The sequence below is a fragment of the Aquarana catesbeiana genome, linkage group LG07 (assembly GCF_042186555.1).
Source record: "Aquarana catesbeiana isolate 2022-GZ linkage group LG07, ASM4218655v1, whole genome shotgun sequence".
NCBI classification, from domain to species: Eukaryota; Metazoa; Chordata; class Amphibia; order Anura; family Ranidae; genus Aquarana; species Aquarana catesbeiana.
In genome coordinates this window covers 307,413,945-307,434,746 of record NC_133330.1, presented here as the reverse complement: position 1 = coordinate 307,434,746, position 20,802 = coordinate 307,413,945, and positions in this window count along the sequence as shown.

Sequence of the window (20,802 nt, the reverse complement as noted above, 5' to 3'; positions counted from 1 at the left end):
ACATCAGAGTGTCCCCAACAGTGTCCCCCTTACATCATAGTGTCCCCAACAGTGTCCCACATACATCAGAGTGTCCCCAACAGCGCCCCCCTTACATCAGAGTGTCCCAATCAGCAGCCCACTTAACATCGGAGTCCCCATCAGAAGCCCTTCACATCAGAGTCCCCATCAGAAGCCCTTCACATCAGAGTCCCCACCAGCAGCCCCCTTCACATCAGAGTCCCCACCAGCAGCCTACTTCACATCAGTGTGTCCCCATCAGAAGCCCTTCACATCAGAGAGCCCCCATCAGCAGTCCCCTTCACATCAGAGTGTCCTCCCCTCCCACATGTACTCACAGTTTTAAGGCAGCTTCTGATTCCTCTCTCCAGTCATGTGATAACAAGTGATAAGGGGAGAGAGGAAGGAAAACTGCCTTTGGTCTATCTCCCCCTGCAGGCTGGAGGGAGCATAACGCCTAATGCTCTCTCCAGCATATGACGGAAGCTGCTCCTCCTGACAGGAGTGAAATTGCGATCACTCACTGTCAGAGAGGAGCGGCTCCAGGACCGCACCTGAATGGCCCACTGAGCCATCGGCCCACCGGAAATCTCCCGGTAGTCCAGATGGCCAGTACATGCCTGGTGCTATATAATGACATAGGGTTCTTCTGAAAGTGTTGGATGCAGAAGTACAAATGCTTAGGGTCCTAGAAGATCCCAATCCATCGCCAACTGCTAGGAGTGCTGGCCAGGAATGGAGCTCGTCTCGGCTCCAGACATTAGCATGTAATGAAGAAAAGGTCCTTCAAGCTCCACATATCCCCGTGATTAGGTTCCAGGCAGGGGTGACCTGTCCAGAGCCCAGGCTGAGACTGCCACATACGTCTATATTAGTGGATTTGCAGCGATGTGTGGTTTGAGGGAACCTTTCTTCATTACATAGTTTTGAAACAGAACCAAGAGCAGCACTGCAGTTGGATGGACACAAGTAATTCATAAAATAAGTGCTCCACTCAAAAAGAAAAAAAAAACAAACAAACAAAAAACACAATATAATGATGAAAATTATGTCATAAACCAGTCCACCATGTGTAAAAGAATAATACATATGCTTAAAAGTCCAAATAACCATAAAAAGTCCACTATCCAGTGAAATGTGATTATAAATAGCTTGTGATATATTGTCCCTTAACAGTAGCTCTATTCACACTTCTGGACACCACAGTAGGACAATGGATGCTGGTCTGGAAAACTGAGCTTGACCTGTCAAGACCTTTTTGGAGATTTGACAGCATGGCCTGTGGTGGTTTGAAACTTGCTCTACTGCATCCAAGCAGGATGAACATTTTGGAAGGATTTCCTCTATTCAGTAGCCTGACATTCTATTGGGCACTGCATGCCGTGTAGAACCTTCACTTCAGTTCAAAAGCAGTACATTGCAGGGAAAGCGATCCCTTGTACAAACCATTAAACATTTTATTTCCTTCTGCTTTCATGGAATGTATGATCATATGACCTGAATCATTTATTTTCATATTTCTGACTACAAGTAATTTACATTCTAGCCCGGCGGATAAAAAAAAAAAAAAGAAAAGACTGAAAGTAGATCGCCTTTTACAGTTTCGCGCATATGTAAAAATATAAAATGTCAGTTTATTTTGACTTGTGTAAAACTGGGTCAATGCAGTTTACTTATAAAAAAGGAATATATATTTTTATATTTAAAAAAAAAAAGTCTGGTAAATGGAAAATAAAAGGAAAATGGGTCTCTCTTAATTGGTAGCACTTTGTTCTATATCATTAATCTCTGTCCGGGAAACTTTTACCTGCTCATCCGTGTAAGGCAGGCAATTTAACGAGAGCTCAATTTAAATGTGTACATAAAACTATGTCCTATTTCAAGCGACATATCATTACTCCATTTATATAACAAGTTCCTGGGTTAAGTGCTAAACAAAATAATTCTCTCTGCTCAAACATTGACTTCCTCCATGTGCACCTGCAAACCATTTTTCACTCAAACTGCTGATAAACAACTGCAAATCAGGGATCAACAATCAGCATGAATCTTAATTTAGTTGTTATGAAAATTTAAACTCACGAAGAGTGTATTCAGTCTGCACAACTTCTACAGCTTCTTATGTTGAGATGTTGGGATAACCCAAACACAAGCAGAGTTTTTTTTTTTTTTCTTTTATCTTTGTGCGATACAAGCATTCTTTTCTAAACTGGCTTTCTGGCCCCAGCCATGAAAAAGCTTATAAAAACTTTCAGAAATATTACTTTTTATGTATTCAGTTTTGCAGTTTTTTTTATGTCTATATATATATATATATTTTTTTTGTTTTATTGCAGATGAAAAAAAAATGAAATAAAATAAAAACATGAGATGGCTCTGCCAAAAGTATTTCAAAATGGGCATCTTTTTTTTTAACTTTCATAGGCTGTTCAAGTTTCACATGTTGGTAAAGTAACTCTTCCTCTATAGTAACTTTTCTTTTTTTATTGCCAGTAAATAGATTTGAAGCAGAAGCAATGTGCTGTCATTGAGTTCTTGATGAAGGAAGAGTATAGTTACATTAGTTAGTCAGGTTGAAAAAAGACACAAGTCCATCTCTATCAGCTCATCCCCCACAGTTATTACCTTTTGTTCCACTTGACCCTCCCTTCTAGTTTGTAAGCTCTAAGGAGCAGGGCCCTCTGATCCCTCCTGTATTGATTTATATTGTAAGTGTACTGTCTGCCCCATGTTGTAAAGCGCTGTGCAAACTTTTGGCGCTATATAAATCCTGTATAATAATAATAATAATCTAGTTCAGCCAATAAAAAAAAAAAAAAACAACCATACAATCCCATATTCACAATCCTATACCCACAGTTGATCCAGAGGAAGGCGAAAAACCTTAGCAAAGCATTGTCCAATATGCTCCAGCAGTGGAAAATATTCCTTCCTGATCCCCCGAGAGGCAATCAGATTTTCCCTGGATCAACTTTACCTATAAATGGTAATACCCAGTTATATTATGTACATTTAGGAAAGAATAAAGGGCTTTTTTTAAAGCAATCTATTGACTACAGGCTCTCTAATATCCACCGAAGGCTATAGAATGTTTATGAAGATGACACCACTGACAAGAGTCACCAATGACAACATTGCTCTTGTCAATGGTGTCATCTTTGTAAACATTCCGTAACCTTCTGGGGATGTAGGAAAACCTTCACCTCTCCTTCATCAAGAGCTCAATGACGGCACGGTTCTTCTGCTTGAAATCCATTATTTGCCTGTAAAGGGAAAGAAGAAGAGTTACAGTAGAGGAAGAGATAGTCTACCAACATGTGAAATTGTAATGGCCTATGTAAGTTAATAAAAAAGGTATGTCCACTTCTGCATTAACGCTTTCGCCTCCAGGTCAGTATGTCGGGGGGTATCGGGGGGTATCACACGCAATCCGGTGGCTGCAGCTCCTGGGATTGTGTGTGAAAGTGACAGGCAGACTCCTACCTGTCAGGTGAGAGCATTTGGGCGTGCTTACGAGGCTCCTCTTACCATTCGGCGGGCCCGGGATCACCATGGCGGTTGCCGATGGGTAGAGGGGAAGGAGGAGAGCAGACACACACGTCCACTCTCCTCCCCTTCTTCTTGTGACCCAGAAAGCGACGTCTCTGATATCAGTTCCGGGTCAAGCTCTTGGTGTCCCCGGCTCACTTTGCCAGGAAAGGATGTTTTGCAATGCGATCTGTATTGCAAAACATTCCGTGGAGTACAGGGGAGATGTGCAGGAACTTTTAGACCCAGCATATCTCAATAAAGAGAACCTGTCACCTAAAAATCATCATATAGGGGACTGTTTGTCCCCTATGTGATGAAAAAAAAAGTTGCAAAAAAATAAAGTTACACCCAAGCATATAAAATCTCCCCCCCCCAAAAAAAATTTGAGGCCCCCCCACCCCCACATATACAAGCGCACAAACGTAAACGCATGCGTCGGGGCGCCTACATGTGAAAACTTTGATTGTGATGCACATGTTACATATTCCCGCCATGCCGGAGTGAGAGCAATAACTCTAATGCCCCGTACACACGATCGGACTTTCCGACAACAAAACCGTGGAATTTTGTTCGTATGTTGGCCGACAATTACGAACGTAGTGAAGTACTAGACGTACTATGTGGTTTATCAGCTCTTTAGCGCCACCCTTTGGGCTCCTTCTGCTAATTTGGTGTTAGTAGAAGTTTGGTGAGTATTGATTTGTGCTTTTCTTTTTGCATTTTTTATTTGCGCTATTATTATTATTATTCTTGACATCACTTGAAAAAAAAAGCCTTTGAAAATTCGTTTGCAATAACTCCATCAGTATCACCAGCAAAGCAGCTTCATTATTATCCCATTAAAGAAGAAGAGAATTGTGCGCTGCATTTGGAGATTTCCTAATTTGCCATGTCACAAATGTTAATTCTCCATTACGAACGCTAGTTTACAAGACTGACCGCTTCTGCTTCTGAGCGTGCGTGGACTTTTGTGCGCCGGACTTGTGTACACACGATCGGAAAGTTCGACAACAAAGCTTTGTTGGCAGAAAATTTGAGAACCTGCTAGCAAACATTTGTTGGCGGAAAGTCCGACAGCAAATGTTCGATGGAGCATACACATGGTCGGACTTTCCGACAACAAGCTCACATCCAACATTTCCCGTTGGAAAATCCGACCGCGTGTACGCGGCATTACACAAGACCTCTAACACAAGCACTAAACTGATACCTATAGGGGGCTTTTGAAACGTCACCTATAGACAATATAGGGTACTGAAGTTTGTCGCCATTACACTGGCACACATAAATTTAAGGTTTGGCATGTTGGGTGTCTTTTTACTTGGTGCAACCTCATCTTTTATATTTTACCAAAAATGTGGGTAATTTATTGCGTTTCACATTCACATAGTGTATTTTTACTAACATTTTGCGTAATATCGTGTGACATAAAAAATTGCAACTAACACTATTTTATTCTCTAGGGTGTCTGCTTTCAGAAAATATATAATATTTGAATATTTGTGGGTTTTATGCAATCTTCAGGCCTAAAACTATTTTTTAAACATGTGTGCAAAAAAACACAAAAACAGCTCAGGCAGCGAAAGGTATAAAAAAAAAAAAAAAAAAAAAAAAAAAAGGAAGCAAAAACTTTGCCATGAGAAAATGGTCACCTCCACACAGAGACAGTGCAGAACAAGCCATGGTAAATCAGTAATGAGGAAAGATCAGCTGGTAGGGGACCACAAGCAATGCTGGTAACTAGTCCCTTGCCCTCTGCCTGACTTTTCTGGACACAGCTCATGGAGTTTAGTGCCTTTATACTTTTGCCTTTCCCATTGAATTCAGTGCATTTCATCAAAATGGCAAAATTTCACTGAAATCTCTGGATTTTCACCCAAATTACTGGGAACTAAAACTCAATTTTACTAGTCACTAGTATTGAAAAAATATATATATTATATATTTATTTTTTATGGTTTTTAACTGCTTTTTTATTGAGCCTTTTTCCTACTATTGCAAATAAAACATAGACAATACAGTTACTTGTGTGGCCTATTTTTGTTGAAGCTGCCCATATATGAGATTTTACAGACATATAAACCAGTTGTAATAACTGACTTACGTACAGCTATAAAACAGTTTGCAGCATTTGATACTCTAAAGCAGAAGGAAAGCCTTTTTTAGTATAATGACCCCTTGGCTGTATCAGCAACTCTGCCACTCTATTAGTGAAGTGTAGCAACAACCTCTAGGCAGTGATTCGATTTACCCAAAAGACACTGTTCTATATATTGACATGAAAATGTACAGGGAAAAAAAACAAGAAAGTAAATTATAAAAATGTTACATTTCTCAGGTCACAAATTATATCCTAGCAAAAAAAAACTCACCCAAGCTCTACCGCTGTATGATGTAGTTAGTGTGCAGAGTGGTCGGTGCTCTGGCTAATTGAGTTCACAGAGAATCCATAACATGTTCAAACCGGCAACTCGACAGATTCTCTATAGAACATTTTAATGTAGCATTACAGCAGTAATATCATCCAAAATCTGATGCGTTTCGGCCTAAGCCTTCATCAAAAGCCTTTGATGAAGGCTTAGGCCGAAAGGCGACAGCATTTTGGATGATGTTACAAATTATATCCTCTGGTTGGTATCATAACAAAGGTGCCTACATTGAATTTAATTCCAACATTTTGTCTAGCAGAAGAGCTATTAATTATTCATTTGGCATTATATCACTGGGTTTATGCTAAAACAATCATTTATCTACTGTATATTGCATGAGCCATTTTTTAACCTGAACACACCTTCTAGCAGGGGCGGAATGATAACTCATGGGGCCCCCGGGCAATAGGAGATTATGGGGCCCCCAGGCAATCAGAGATTATGAGGCCACACAGTATACACACACACAGTATACAAGCACACAGTATACACATACATGTACACACAGTATACACAGACAGATGTAAAAAAAACACAGATTTATACACACTGTCCCTGGTTTTACTGAGGCTGGCAACCCTGATGGGGCCCCCTAGTGGCCCAGGGCCCTCGGGCAGTGCCCGAGTGACTCAATGGTCAGTCCGCCCCTGCCTTCTAGTGATCCTTGAACAAACCTGCTAGTGATCATGGAACACACCTGCTGCTGATGCTGGGACACACCTGTTGGTGATGATAGAAAACACTTGCTGTGATGCTGGAACACACCTGCTGGTGATAATGGAACACTCTTGCTGCTGGTCTTGGGACAAACCAGGCCAGTGATGATGGAACACCCCTGCTGGTTATGATGGAATACACCTGAAGTTGATGTAGGAACACACCTGCTTTTGATCCAGGAACACACCTGCTGTTGACCTAGGAACACACCTTCTAGTGATCCTTGAACAAACCTGCTAGTGATCCTGGAACACACCTGCTGGGGAAGATGGAATTCACATGCTCTTGGTGATGAAGGATCCCACCTGCTATTGATGATGGAACACACCCACTGTTAATCTAGGAACACACCTGCTCTTGACCTAGGAACACATCTTCTAGTGAACCTGCTTGTTATCATGGGTCAAGGAAAGGTCAGGGTCAAGATGAAAGGTTTGGGTCAAACGCCGGGGTCAGTATAATTTGGGTAGGATTTTTTTTTTAAATAGTTTTTTTAATCAATATCAGTTAATGTCAGTGTCAATGTGTTTTAGGTAGGACAAAAAAAGCAAAATGCGCACTATTGTTTCCGAGCCCTACTACTGGTACAACTAACAAATAACTTGCTGTGATTGTCAGGACTCGGAGCAGAATTATTAACTTTGGGTTGTTCTTTGGTGGCAAGCAGTGGCGTTGCTAGGGGGTGCGGGGGGTGCGGCCTGCACCCGGGTGCCACCCGCTACAGGGGTGACACCATCCCAAGGGTGAGGAAAGCCCTGGCTGACTTTGGAAGTTTTTTTGCTTTCAGCTGGATACCCACCTCCAGCGCCGCGACTGCGGTTGTTCTCCTTCTCCTCTGTCTCTCACTACGGCGCTGCTGTCCATTCTCCACCCGGGCAGCACGGCTGCACGCTGTGCTCTCCTCTCCAGCTGCCGCCTGGGTATTCCATGTATCTGAGCCTCCCGAGCTAGTGCGGTAACGGGCGGGGGGAGGGGGGTGTCAGCTTGCGATGAGGGGGGATGTCCTCCGTGATGTTGTGACAGGTGGGGGGGGCTCTACTACTGATAAAGGAGGTAGTTTGTCCTGGGGGGGCTGTACTGATGGAGGGGGTAGTTTGTCCTGGGGGGCTGTACTGATGAAGGGGGGTAGTTTGTCATGGGGGAGGGGCCTGTACTAATGGAGGGGGGTGCTTTGTCCTGGGGGAGGGGTCTGTACTAATAGAGGAGGGGGTGGTTTGTACTGAGGGGGGTCTGTACTGATGGAGGGGGTTTATACTTAGTGGGGGATTTATACTGAGGAAGGGGGGTCTGTACTAAGTGGGGGGGGTCTATACTGAGGGGAGGACTATACTTTGTGGAGGGAGGGACTGTACTGAGTGGGGGACTATACTTGGAAGGAGGTCTGTACTGAAGGAGGGGGGGTCTGTATTGAGGGGCGACTATAGTTGGTGGAGGGGGAGCGGGGGTGACACCACGTTTTACCACACCGGGTGACACCAACCCTAGTGACGCCACTGGTGGCAAGTTCCTGTAATAGCACAAAATATACAGCTAAATTTAAAAATGAAAAACAAAATGTTTTTATTTTACTAGTACGAGAAAGTTTTCTTTTGATGATAAAAAAAATCAGGAGATATTTGTTGCTATTTACCACCACCAAAAGAAAGCCCAGCTTTTCCTGAAAAAACAAGGTATAATCCACCTGGATACACTAAGTATTTGTGATGATATGTACAGTTTTTCAACACATGTCAAAGTTGAAAAATTGTGTTCAGGCGTTAACATTTGTTTTACCCTCTGCCACTAAGGGGTTAATTAATATATTGACTTATACCGAGTGGAAAAGACCTCGGCGATATCTTAGAATACTACAGTACTTTATTTTTTTAATGTCACTTCTAGGTGGTGAATCGTAGCAAAATGTGTTCCCGGAATATAGAAAGTGCGGCACCCTTGCCCCTTCCTAGCTTGCCTGTGAAAGATACATACTGATATATTTTGCATATCATACCTAAAAAGCAGCAATAACCCTGCACGACCACTTCTCCCATTTTCCGCAATCTCTCTGCCTCCCACAGATCTCAGTGGGGTACAAGAACTGATCTTTGTGAAGCTAACGTAATTTGTTTTATCTCATTGAAAGTAGAAATGAAAGAGGAGGTTCTTAAAGAAAGGAATATTGGCAAGAAAAGCAGGTTGAAAGCTCCCGAGCATCAAAAACTTTCTAAGTTTAATTGTGTTCAGCAGTATAGTGTATGTCGATTTAAATAATCAACATTCTTTCATGCTCCCCTGTCACATGTCAGGAATATTGTGGAGCTTGTTATGCATCGCTGTCATTTTCATAAAATTTTTCATAAGCAGCATTGGATCATAAAGTCCTGGATCCCAATATAGTTGTAATAGAATCATAGCAAATAAATGTGATGGGGCTCCATAGCAATATCATTGTAGGTCCTCAATATCCAAAGCTGTCGTGCTAAAGCAAACCTTTACTTTAGTTCCCATCCACCCTGGTAAGAGAAAGAAGAAAATACCCCGTATGTCTAAGAAGAAGAATTATGTGACGTAGCCTCCTCTCTTCTACACGATAGTATTCATGCTTGGCAACTGGCATTTTAAATGGCATGCCAATCTACTATTAAAAGCCTGCACCCAATGTGAACACTTTAGTTTTTATTTACTAAAAGCAAAAAAATAAATTTAAAGTGGTATTAAACACAAAATATATAGCAGCCTACCAATTCGTAGATGTGATGGTTGAATTAACCACTTGAAGACCAGACCTTTTTCTGACATTTGCTGCTTACAAGTTAAAATCAGTATTTTTTGCTAGAAAATTACTTAGAATCCCAACCATAATATATATTTTTTTAGCAGAGACCCTAGAGAATAAAATGGTAGTCATTTCAATATTTTATGTCACACTGTATTTGAGCAGCGGTCTTTCAAATTTTAATGAATAAAAAGAAAAAAAACAGTAAAGTTAGCCCAATTTTTTGTGTAATCTGAAAGATGATATTACGCCGAGTAAATAGATACCTAACATGTCATGCTTTAAAATTGTGCACACTCGTGGAATGGCGGCAAACTACAGTACTTAAAAATCTCCATAGGCGATGCTTTAAAAACTTTTAACGGTTACCTGTTTAGAGTTACAGAGGAGTTCGTGCGCTAGAATTATTGTTCTCGCTCTAACATTTGCAGCAATACCTCACATGTGTGGTTTAAACACTGTTTACATTTGCGGGCACGACTTACACATGTGTTCGCTTCTGCGCATGACTACGGAGGGATGGGGTGCTTTCAATTTCTTTCCTATATATATATATATACAGTATCTCACAGAAGTGAGTACAACCCTCACCAATCTTGGCGTTTTGAATACTTTCAAGTGCAAAGGAGGGGTTTGGGATCTTATAGACCCCAGATCCCTCCATAAAGAGTACCTTTCACTGCCTATTACTGTCACAAGGGATGTTTACATTCCTTGTGAGAGCAATAAAAGTAAAAAGTAAAAAAAAATGGAAAAGGACAGTGTAAAAAAAAATATATACAATATCTCACAAAAGTGAGTACACCCCTCACATTTTTGTAAATATTTTATTATATCTTTTCATGTGACAACACTGAAGAAATGACACTTTGTTACAATGTAAAGTAGTGAGTGTACAGCTTGTATAACAGTGTAAATTTGCTGTCCCCTCAAAATAACTCAACACACAGCCATTAATGTCTAAACAGCTGGCAACAAAAGTGAGTACACCCCTAAGGTGGGACAGGAGAGCCGGGCGAGTGGCGGAAGGCGGTTGGAGATCCCCTCCCACTGCTTGTATTAACAGCCAAGCGGATGCTTAGCCGCATTGGTTGTTATTGCAAGAGACCCAACCATCGGCTTTAAAAAAACGGTACCGGGGTGATGCCTACAGCTGTTCCCATCACTCCGGTACAACCACTTGAAGTCAAATGATGTACAGGTACATGATGTGGCGGAAAGTAACTAAAGGTAAAACTTTTTCTTTAGTTTTGGATAGAGTGAACCGGGACTAGAACATCTGTCACTTTTTATTGCTATCTGTGTCCCCGTTTAAGAGATTCACACTCTCTATTTGTCCTGTTTACCATTATCATTGAAAGTGTAAATAAAAGAAAATCCCACATTTTGTGTTGTCCCCAGAAAAGTAATAGAGAGGAAATCTTCCAATGGGGACACTAGTTCTGGTAACCTGGCATTCCCTTAATTTGCGGGGATTTCCTCTCACTTCCTGTTTTGGCTATGGGACAGGAAGTGAAGGGAAATCTCCTAAAAAGTGCACAGTTAGCAAAAAAAAAAAGAAACCAACATGATCCTCCCTTACTCTATCCAAATTGGAAAAAAAAGGTTTTGCCTATAGTTCTACTTAATTTTTTTTTTTTTAAGCTTTTTATTTATTATTTTTATCTAGTGATCCGGCCATTAGGCCTGTTGTTTTTCAACAGAACAAGCTGTCCTGCAGATGTGTCAGTTACAGGAATGAGACAAGACATTTTCCACTGGCAGGTGTGCTTACCAGGATCAACTTTTATTTATTTGTTTCGAACCTTTATCTTAAAAGGAAAAAAAGTGTTGCTGTAATTGCTTATAATGTATTAGCTGGAGTGCAGATTCAATTTGTTAGTGTATCTAAATCTGCTATTGCATCTAACATTCTCCTCCCCCAGATTAACAATGTTGTTGTTCAAAGATGCCCCTGTGCTCATTCATGACGTCACGGGGAATGCCACAGGGAAGTCCCGTCAAGTCCCCATGCGTCAGAGGGGGCGGGATCACCGGGTGGCTCCGCCCCCCCCCCCCGTTATTTAAGAACCGTCAGAAGAGGAGAAGCGTCACACAGCGGGAGCCTCCCTCCATGCCATCATGGATGCGGAGCGGCCCGACAAGAAGATGAAGAGAAGAAGATGAAGAGAAGAAGATGAAGAGAGAAGCGTCACACAGCGGGAGCCTCCCTCCATGCCATCATGGATGCAGAGCGGCCCGACAAGAAGATGAAGAGAAGAAGATGAAGAGAAGAAGATGAAGAGAGAAGCGTCACACAGCGGGAGCCTCCCTCCATGCCATCATGGATGCGAAGTGGCCCGAGGAGAAGAAGGGAAGAAGACGCCGCGGAGGAAGATGCCGGACAAGAACACCGGGGGAAGAATCAGAAGAAGAAGAAGATCGAGGAAGAAACCGAAGGAAGATAGAAGAAAGAAGAAAGAAGATAGAAGAAAGAAGAAGCATTTAAATAAAGGAGTTGTCAAAAACTGTCTCTTGTCATTTTTAACATTTTTGACACTTTTTTGTGAAATGGTAGGGGTACTTTTGTACCCCCTTACCATTTCACACAGGGGGGAGGGCCGGGATCTGGGGGTCCCCTTGTTAAAGGGAGCTTCCAGATTCCGATAAGCCCCCCGCCCGCAGACCCCCACAACCACCGGCCAAGGGTTGTGGGGATGAGGCCCTTGTCCTCATCAACATGGGGACAAGGTGTTTTGTGGGGCTACCCCAAAGCACCCTCCCAATGTTGAGGGCATGTGGCCTGGTACAGTTCAGGAGGGGGAGTGCTCTCTCGTCCCCCCCTCTTTCCCTGCCAGGTTGCGTGCTCGGATAAGGGTCTGGTATGGATTTCTAGGGGGACCCCACGCCGTTTTTTTTCAAATTTTGGCGCGGGGTTCCCCTTAAAATCCATACCAGACTTGAAGGGTCTGGTATAGATTTTGAGGGGGGCCCTACGTCATTTTTTTTTTTTAGTTTTGGTTTGGGGTTCCCCTGGGGGGAATTCCCATGCCGTTTTTATCAATGAACTTTTATGTGTATTGTCGGACCTGCAATTCATTAATAGCCGCGAGTAGTTTTAAATGACTTTTTTTCCTTTGAAATGTCATTTTGCTGTCAGACTGTTCTAAACACGGGAAACATGCGCCCCTTTACAGGCATACTATAGACACCCCCCAGGTACGAAATTTAAAGGGATATTACACTTTTATTGTTTCACTTTAAGCATTATTAAAATCACTGCTCCCGAAAAAACGGCCGTTTTTAAAACTTTTTTTTGCATTGATCCATGTCCCCTGGGGCAGGACCCAGGTCCCCAAACACAAGTTCTGGTGCAAACCGAACAGGGGGGTGTTCGGCTCATCCCTAGTCCTGACTTTAACCCGATAAAACACCTTTGGCATGAATTTGAGCGGAGACTGCGAGCCAGGTCTTCTCTTCCAACATCAGTGCCTGAACTCACAAATGTGCTTCTGGAAGAATGGTCAAACTATCCCATAGACCAGTGGTCATCAACTCCTGTCCTCAGGGCCCACTAACAGGCCAGATTTTATGTATTACCTTGGGGAGATGCAGACTAGAATACTGCAATCACTGAGCAGCAAATTATATCACCTGTGATGTATTTCAGTTATCTTGCATATCTGGCTTGTTAGTGGGACCTGAGGACAGGGTTGATGACCACTGCCATAGACACACTCCTAAACCTTGTGGACAGTCTTCCCAGAAGAGTTGAAGCTGTTATAGCTGCAAAGGGTGGGCCAACTCAATATTGAACCCTACAGACTAAAGCCCCGTACACACAATCGAATTTTCCAACAACAAAATCGTGGATTTTTGTTCGAAGGATGTTGGCTCAAAATTGTCTTGCATACACACGGTCACACAAATGTTAGCCCAAAATTCCAAACGTGAGAACATGGTGACGTACAAGACATACGATGAGCTGAGAAAAAGAAAGTTCAATAGCCAGTGCGGCTCCTTCTGCTTGATTCCGAGCATGCGTGAACTTTTGTGCGACAGACTTGTGTACACACGATCGGAAATTCCATCATCAAGTTTTGTTGGCGGAAAATTTAAGAACCTGCTCTCAAACATTTGTGGGCAGAAATTCTGACAGCAAACGTTTGATGGAGCATACACACGGTTGGACTTTCCGACCACATGCTCACAGCCAACATTTGTTGTCGGAAAATCCGACCGTGTGTACGGGGCATTAGACTGGGATGCCATTAAAGTTCATGTGCGTGTAAAGGCAGGCGTCCCAATACTTTTGCTACTATAGTGTACATGGCTTTTTTCCAAGGGTCTTCTGGATAGTCCGATAAGGTGGCAGTCCTTATTTTTTCATTAAAGCAGCAGCAGTGAGCAATCCTTACTGCTGCACTGAATGCTGCTTACGTAATGCATACCTCCCAATTATTTGAGATGGGAACGAGGGACACCTGTTAGCGAAAATATGTAGGCATAGGACACGCCCCCTGCCACACCCCCTTAAATGAGAATTATACAAAAAAGTATATTAATTAAACCCACCAGTGCTTTTTTTTTACTTCTACTATTCCTTTGTTTTGGCTTCTGAAATTTACAAATGCAGCAATTTAGAAATTGGATGAAAGGTTTAGCACTGGGAAACATGTTTTGAAAGATAAAAATGTACATTTTATATACAACTGTATAGATCAGCCCAAAATGAGGGACAAATGAGGAGGAAAGAGGGACAGAGGGACATTGTTCCTATTCAGGGACAGTCCCTCTAAATCAGGGACAGTCCCTCTAAATACAGTTGAGAGCTATGCATAATGACGTGGGAGCTCTGTTTAGTGCAATAATACAGAGAGTCCAGGGGGGCGGGTCCATGACAGCCTGAGCTCAAAGGAAGTGGGTTGAATAATACTGGCTGTCATTAAAACCTTCAAGACTGGTGACACCTAATGGTGGAGTGGAAGAACTGCTGTGGAGAACTTCAGCTTGATGGTGAATACTGCAAGATTTTTTCCTTTTACTTGGGTTCTTAATTTTATTTAAACTTGGACTTCTGTTACAGTGCAAGACAATGTACAAAATAACACACATTGACAACACAACACTGTGAGTGAGACTTTGAGGTTCTCCTCCACTCCTTTGTGTGTCAGGACATGTGCAGTAGATGGGAGAGAACACACAAAAACACAACAGCCTGCAGAACAATATCCAAAAACGTGTTCGTTTTCCATGAGACGCAGAGAATGCCTTTGAGAAAAAATTAATAAATAAAGCAGCAGACAGGAAAATGAATGCACAACTGGGAGAAATATGATGAAACAGTAAAGAGATGGGAATGTCACTTGAAGTTCTTGTAAATACAAAGAGGATGTAATTCTAGGTTCGGAGAATACATATCTCGCTTGATGTTATTAAAAACATGGCTAGCCTGGAGATGCCTGAGAGGTACGATTCTTACAAGGAGGAACTGGGTGGCATAACATTAATTAGTAAACAAAACCAGCCACAAGTGATAGGAGGAATGCCTGGGAGAAACACTATAAGGTCAAACAGTACAGCTGAAAACATTAAACCATATGCAGCTTGTGTTAGCAGAATGCGAGTGAGAACCAGATGGAGTATTAATCCGGGATGTTGCCGATTCTAATCAACAAAAGTCATTACTGCACAAAATATATCATAAGCCATTACTATACTGTACACAAGCTCACACACCTAATATATAATATATATATATATATAGATAGATATATATATATATATATATATATATATATATATATATATATATATATATATATCTATATATATATATATATATATATAGATCTCTATATATATATAGAGATCTATATATATATATATATATATATATATATAGATCTCTATATATATATATATAGATCTATATATATAGATATATATATCTATATATATAGATATATAGATATATATATCTATATATATAGATATATATATCTATACCTATATATATAGATATATATAGATATAGATATATATATCTATATATATAGATATATCTATATCTATATCTATCTATATATATATATATGATATATATATATATATATATATATATATATATATATATATATATATATATATATATGTATATATATATACTGTATATCTACTGTATATTGTAAAAAGTACATATATACTGTAGATATACTGTATATACACATATACTCACCAGCCACTTTATTAGGCACACCGGTTCAATTGCTTGGTAACACAAATTGCTAACCAGCCAATCAAATGGCAGCAACTCACTGCATTAAGGCATCTAGATGTGGTGAAAACGACTTGCTGAAGTTCAAACCAAGCATCGGAATGGGGAATAAAGGGGGATTTAAGTGACTTTGTACGTGGCATGGTTGTTGGTGCCAGACGGGCTGGTCTGAGTATGTCAAAAAAACTGCTGATCCACTGGGATTTTCATGCACAGTTATCTCTAGGGTTTACACCGGCGGCTCTCCAGCTGTTGCAAAACTGCAAGCCCCATCATGCCTCTGCCTGTGGAAGTCATGCTTGTAACTGTCAGCCTTGCAATGCCTCATGGGACTTGTAGTTTCGCAACAGCTGGAGGGCCACCAGTTTGAGACCCCTGGTTTACAGAGAATGGTCAGATAAAGAGAAAATATCCAGTGAGCGGCAATTGTGTGGACGAAAATGCCTTGTTGATGTCAGGGGTCAGAGGAGAATTGGCAGACTGGTTTGAGATGATAGAGAGACAACAGTAACTCAAATAACCACTCGTTACAACCAAGGTATGTAGAATACCATCTCTGAATGCACAACACATCAAACCTTGAAGCAGATGGGTTACAGCAGCAGAAGACCAAACTGGGTGCCCCTCCTGTCAGCTAAGAACAGAAAACTGAGACTACAATTAGAAGATTGGAAAAACGTTGCCTGGTCTGATGAGTCTCGATTTCAGCTGTGACATTCAGATGGTAAGGTTATAATTTGGCATAAACAACAATAAAACATGAATCCATTGTTTAAACACCACGGCATTCCTGAGAATTGTTGTTGACCATGTCCATCTCTTTATGACTACAGTGTACCCATCCTTCCAGCAGGATAATGCACCATGTTACAAAGCTCAAATCATCTCGCTACTGGTTTCTTGAACATGACAATGAGTTCTCTGTACACCAGTGGCCTCCACAGTCACCAGATCTTAATCCAATAGAGCACCTTTGGGATGTGGTGGAACGGGAGATTCACATCATGGGTGTGCAGCCGGCAAATCTGCAGCAACTGTGTGATGATATCATGTCAATATGGATCAAAAACTCTGAGGAATGTTTCCAACACCTTTTTGAATCTATGCCATGAAGAATTAAGGCAGTTCTGGAGGCAAAAGGGGATGTAGCACGGTAGTAGCAAGGTGTACCTAATAAAATGCATACAAGCACTACATCAAGCATCAGTCGGGTCTTTCACACAATACTTATTGGTTGTGTTCCGACACTGAACTTCCGGCTTCCTGCTTTGACATCACCTGCCTTCACCCAACATGTTGCGTCATCAATCACAAGACTCCATCAAGGGAGTTATCATGAGAGTATAAGGGAAGAAAAATTCTTCAATGGAGACAAATGTTCTGGGGACAACTAAGATGGGAATTCCCCTCGCTTTGGGGATTGTGCCTAACTTCCTTCCCCAGCAGGACACAAACAGTAAAAAAGTAACCTGATAGGGGTTTTAACTCTCCAGTTTATCCAAAACTAAAAAAAAGTTTGGGCGGTGCACATGCGCGAGAGCTCCGTAATGGCTGCTTGAGCCAGAGCTCCACTTCACCCCAGACCCACGGAGCACACAGCGCCGATCCACACCTCCAGACCAGCCGAAAATAGGCATCCCTCCTTGGGCAAGCATCACAGCACCCTCCCGCATGTCAGGTCCGGCGGCAAGACGTGACCTCAGACCGCAATTCGCACAAGCACAGCGGGACGGGAGTACCAAGATGGCCGCCGGCAATGCTGTTATGCAGCCACATGCGGCCTTGGAAAACAAACTTCCAGAACAAAGGCAAGTAATCCTCCCTGCCACTCTCACTTACTCCCAAGTGACTCAGGGCACCTTTCAGGCCCCTCCAGTACCATTACCAGCCTCCACGGAATCCCTAATAGGCCGCACAATAGAGGATCTCTCCTTCTCCCCAGAAGGGCCTGCTCTGCCTCTCCTGCAAGCATCACCATCCCCAAGCATGCTGGCCCAGGACCAGGCTACACTGCATCAGGACCTATTCTTCAAATTATCTGACCTCCTGGACAGGGGACTGGCCAATACAGCAAACAAAATTACACAGGACCTCAAGTTGGACTTCTCCAACCTGGGTTCACGAATGGAGGCCATTGAACATAAGTTGGACATTACGGTTGCTAAAACAAACCAGAATGCCTCACACATACAGGTTCTCCAAGACCAACTGGACATAGCCCTCTCCAGAATCGACGACCTCGAGAATAGGTCCAGGAGAAACAATTTTAGAATCAGAGGCTTACCCGAATCTGTCACGGAAGTCTCCTCAGCAGTCCAGAGCCTGATTAAGGACTTGTTGCCCAATATTTCAGCCCACCGCCTGGAGCTTGATAGAGCCCACAGGGCCCTAGAGCCTCCTAGGAAGGACGGGTCCCCAAGGGATATTATAGTAAAGCCACACCACTATACGGTAAAGGAGGAGGTCATGCGTCAGTCACGCTACAAGCAGAATCTACTCTGCCAAGGTCATCAAATACAAATCTTTGCAGACCTCTCCCCCACAACTATACAAAAGAGAAGATCTCTAAAACCCCTTCTCACAGCCCTCGCCCAGCAAGATATCAAGTATAAATGGGCATTTCCGTTTGCAGTTAAATTCTCTATACAAGGAAAATCACACTCCTTCTCCAACCTACCGGAGGGAGAGAAACTACTCCTGCAACTCAAACTGATTTCACAAGAAGCTCCCATGGATCTAGCTATGGCTACAGCGAGTTTTTCCAAGCGCCCGACCCCTACAAGTCCAGTCTCCCCCCTCTGGGACACAGGAAGAAGCAAGAAATCCAGCAGACCACCTTAAGACGAAAGATTACCGCAAGTTATATCTTGCCCTCTCCGGGCCTTCAACCCCACCAGGATGGTGATCTTTCCTGTTGTAGAGGCAAAAACGCCCCCAATTTTTGTTGCCACACGGGACGGTCACTTCAAATCTATTCCCCAGTTAATGTTCCAGCAGGGGTCTGCATTTCCCCCTTTTTTTTTTTCTTTTTACGAAAAGCAGACTTCCCTCACACTACGACTTAATAGAGTTTTGTTCAAGATGATTCTCTGTTCAAAGTTTACTGCAATGACTCAGGTACTCCTCCGTCTAACCTTTGTTGCACCTAAAGGAGACCTCAAGATACATTTTCTCCTTTTCCAAATATGGACTAGCAGGGAGGAACCTGTTCAGTCTCTCTATGTAGTGAGACTTCCGGAAGGGATCCCCTTGCCGTCTCCCCTCGAAATCTACACTTTCCCCCAAGCACAGATTGGGAGGCCACCCCGAGAGATTTCACTCGGGAAGTTCCCCAAGTTTTTCCTGTTACGGTAAAAAGGGAGATAGGACCAACTTCTTTTTTTGCAACTTATGTTTCGAGGGGGGACTTTTGTTTTTTCTTTGCTAGGTTTATTTGTTATAAATGCATTTAGTTAAAGCTAAGAAAGGTTCCATACAACCCAAGTGGGTTTAGGCTGTGTTTCTTTATATGTTGATTTCCATGCTGACACAGGGGTCCGGGGTGACCCACATGTGCATCCACCTATCACTCGGAAACTAGTTTTGGTCTCGGAGTGATGGGTCGTCGACCCCCATATAGGGGTTTTAGACGCCCTCAGGCAGGAGTCTGGCTGACTTATTTAAAGTCAGACCCGACTAGTCTTCTTAAAAGACATTTTGTTTTTCTTATTGTTTTTTTTCCTTCTCTTTACTCTTTCATAACTCTTTTTCTCCTTCAAGCCGGTCAACAATTCGGGCTGTGGCTTAAATTCCAACACAAGACAGGACCCATTCCTACACGCTTCCAGGCCTTCAAAAGCAGAAATTGGCAAAAGGTAGGTGACAGTATACACGGTAGCACTCCGCCCCTCTGTTCCTATGGCTAACCCCTCACCAACTGGGTCGTTTCTTAAAATCGCTTCTCACAATGTCTAAGGACTAAATTCCCCTAACAAAAGGAGAAAAGCTTTCGAAAATTACTGTTTCCTTAAAATAGATATCATTATGCTACAGGAGACCCACTTCCCGGCCCGGTACAACCCCAAATTTCTCCACGCACATTATCCGACCTTCTATTTAGCCAATGCAGCTAACAAGACCAAGGGAGTTGCGATATTATTCTCTAGACACTGCAATTTCTCCCCCATCTCAGAATATAAAGATCCAGAAGGCGGATATATTTTGGTAAAGGGGACAGTGGAAGGCAGGTTGTATTCTCTTGTATCCTACTACACTCCAAATAAAGGCCAATCCCAATGCTTTCAAAACTTATTTAGGACCTTGAGTCCACTCCTAGAGGGTTTGATCATATATGGGGGGACTCGAACCTGGCCTTTGACCAAGGGCTAGATAAATCGAAACCACCAGCAACCCAACTCACACGTTCCACCAAGACAAGCCTAAGTGTAGCAAGACTTTTTAATGCACAGGGCCTGGTTGACATATGGAGGGAATTGAATCCCATGAAAAGAGACTACACACACTATTCCTATCCACACCAACTTTACTCTAGAATCGACCATATTATGGTTTCCCCTCTATTGATCCCGGCTGCACAAAAAGCCTCCATAATTGATACTGCATGGTCGGACCACATAGTTGGTCTTACTCACCCTACAGAACACTATTACCAGAACTCTGATGTCTCACTGGCATCTAAACAAATTGCTCCTTAGTAATCCCGTACACACCACAGAGATTGAAAAGTCCCTAAAAGAGTATTTCACAATAAATGACCAGACTGACATATCCCCGAAACGCTTTGGGCGGCCCACAAAGTTACCATTAGGCGTAGACTAATTCAGATGGAAACCAGAATGAAAAAGAAAGAATGCTGGATGTGCTCAGACTAGAAAAAACTTTCTCTGACCTTAAAGCTAAACACAAAAAAAACCCCTCTAAATTCCTTCTTGACAGACTTGACGCAGCAAGATTGGAACTCAACTTGACCTTAATTGCCAAGGCGGAGAAACACATTCGCTGGAGCGGAGCTAAATTTTATACACAAAAGGACAAAATGGGCCATATGCTGGCAACTAAGCTTTCACCAAGATCCCACAATTTCACCCTACCCAGGATTAGGAGACCATGACAGA